We start from the raw sequence: 2,648 nt of genomic DNA on the forward strand, positions 1-2,648 counted from the left end.
TGATAGTCATCCAAAAAAAAAAAAGAATTCTTGTTATAAATATTATTGATAATTACCTACTAGTTCTAGTTATTTGCTCATTCAACAGATTGAGTTCCTGTCCTGTGTGAGCCACTGTGCTAGGCATCTACTCGAATAAATTTTGTTATTTTAAGTTTTCTGTGATGGAGATTATATAAGTAAATTGCCTAGTATAGTACCTGGACTTTAATAAATAATAACTATCAATTGAGGATTCGTGAGTAGATTGTTTTCAGTACATTTGTAATCTGATGCTTCTGATTTGGAATCTTAGCTATATACTAGTTATGTGACCTTGAGCTAATCACATGTCTACATGTGCTTTTGTTTTTTCATTTGTAGAGATGGTAGAACAATAACTAACTTGAAATTTAGTGATTAGATATAAAGAGGACCTAGTACAGTAGCTAAAGCAATAGTAGATGCTGTGTAAATAATGGGTCACTATTATGAGGCTTGAATGCTAAAGTCACTGCTTTCACTAAAATCAATTTAAGCTGCCACCAGCCTTGCCTAGAAGCTCCTGCACGGGTCCCAGGGATGAATTATCTTATTTGAAGACCTTAGTTGTTGAATGCACTAGAGCACCAAAGATTTCCCAGCTGGCCTTTCTTTGGACATGTTCTCCCAGACTTGACGTGGGACTATAGGCTTCCACTACAGATTGCTAAGAAATTATAATTGACTAAATTTTATCAAGAAAACAGAATCTCAGTGAAGCTGTCTCTGCTCCCTAATGTGTTTGCTATGTTTCAAAACCTGAGAATAACTCCTCTTCATTTCTCCAGAATAGCCTAACATAGTACCAAAGAGATGTTAAGTGAAGGTATGCTGAAGGAAACCTATAGGCTGGAGCTACTGTTTCCTCAAGTCATTCCTTACTTAATAGTCATGCTATCCGAGCAGGCAACTTCAAAGGCTGGGCCTTAGAAAACAGAGTTAGATATTGTAATCATATTAGACCTACAGGAAGATTAGCCTGCTGTGTTGCTGATGTATGCACAGTAATTAGGATTGAGTGCTAATAAGCAGGTCTCAGTAAGGACCATTAGTGTTATTACAGTTAGTTAGTATTACAGTCAAACTAAGCTTTCCCTTTTTTCTCCTTTTTGTTAGCTCTCTGGCATCTCAAGGAGTGAAAAATGCATCAGTATTGACAGCTTCCTTAGTACTTATACAGTTTAATCCTCATTCTCCTTACACATCCTCCTATTCACACAGTCAGCAACCAAGTTGTTGCTTACTTCCACTCCAGAGGCTCAGGTTTCAAGCTCTTGGACCCTTTCCCCAAGAGATGTTCCATCCTCGATCTCTGCTTTTTGTGTCCTACTAGGAAGAGTCAATACCAAAAGTTCTGTGCTACAGAAGTGACTTCTGTCTGGAAATACTCTGGGGTTTGAGGATTCAGCTAGTCTGTCAGTGTATCACTACAATGAAGATGGGAGGCTCAGGCCTGGGAGCTATGATTATAGTCAATCAGTTGAGCTGCATTGGTGGTGATATGAGGACTCAAGAATCTGTGATGTCTGATAGGCTTGGAACAGAGAAGATAGAGGAGAGGAGAGAGAGAAGATGGAAGGGGAGGGGAGAGGAGAAAGAAAAGAGGGAAGGAAGGGGAGGAGAGGGGAGGGGAGGAGAAGAGAGGGGAAATGAGGTTTTGGGGTAGGCAAGGACCAACTAAGCAGAACATGTCTAGATAGTGTACACTTCAGACCTTGGCCTATGGCTCCAAAAAGCTCATGAACTTGGTAGTTCTTGAGCTGTGTCCTTCAGCAGTAGAGTGGAAGAAGCCCTGAAGAGAATTAGAACACCTAGATTCTAGTCCCAATTCAGCCACACATAGACTACGTGACCTGGGGAAGTCCGTTAACTTCTCTAGCCCTCAAATTCTTTGTTAGCAAAATGATTGTCACATTTCTGCTCTCTAGGGTTATTGTGAGGGTTAAAGGAGGTCATCAACAGGAAACTTAGAAACTGTATCAAAATTAATGGAAGCATTCCTAATGAGGTATAGCAAAACAAAATTTCTGATAATTCTGGATCTTCTGGGGAAAAGAGAATTGAGATACTAGTAGGAGATGAGCTCTGAGTTGATTTTCTAAGCATCCAACTGTCTGAAAACCTCCAGAAGAATATAGCTACATTTGATCTCTCTCTGTGGTATTGTGGAAGTAGCATCTAGTGGCTTTNATGGTTCCTGTTTTCAAGAATCTTACAAGTCTTGTGGAAGAGATAGGTGTGTACATAAGTAAATTCCAATACTGTGTATTAAGTGTTGTAATTGGGTGAAGCTACACAAAGTTCAGTAAGAAGGTGTAAGAAGAATTATTAAGTCTTCTGCTTAGATAAGTTAGAAAAGACTTCACAGAGGAAGTAGCTTTTCAGTGAAAATTTGAAAGATGCATAGGTATTTATCATATGGAAAGCCTAGGGAGGGAGGAATACATTCTAGATAAAGGCAACTGACTGTGCAGAGATATCAGAAAGACAGAGGCATGAAAAAGTATGATGTGTTCAGCAAACTAAGTTTTTCATTGTAACTAGAACCTAAATTATGAAAAGATAAGTGGCAAGAAATTAGTCTAAGGAGGCAGGTCATAAATAACTTTTTTGTGTATAATAATGAT

At 38.8% G+C, this 2,648-nt stretch overlaps 1 protein-coding gene across 1 annotated transcript in view; it reads left to right on the top strand.

Moving 5' to 3' along the window:
• AR (androgen receptor) overlaps positions 1-2,648 on the top strand; it is a 182,252-nt gene that overhangs the window by 171,803 nt on the left and 7,801 nt on the right.

The sequence above is a fragment of the Crocuta crocuta genome, unplaced genomic scaffold (assembly GCF_008692635.1).
Source record: "Crocuta crocuta isolate KB4526 unplaced genomic scaffold, BGI_CrCroc_1.0 scaffold1944, whole genome shotgun sequence".
NCBI lineage: Eukaryota > Metazoa > Chordata > Mammalia > Carnivora > Hyaenidae > Crocuta > Crocuta crocuta.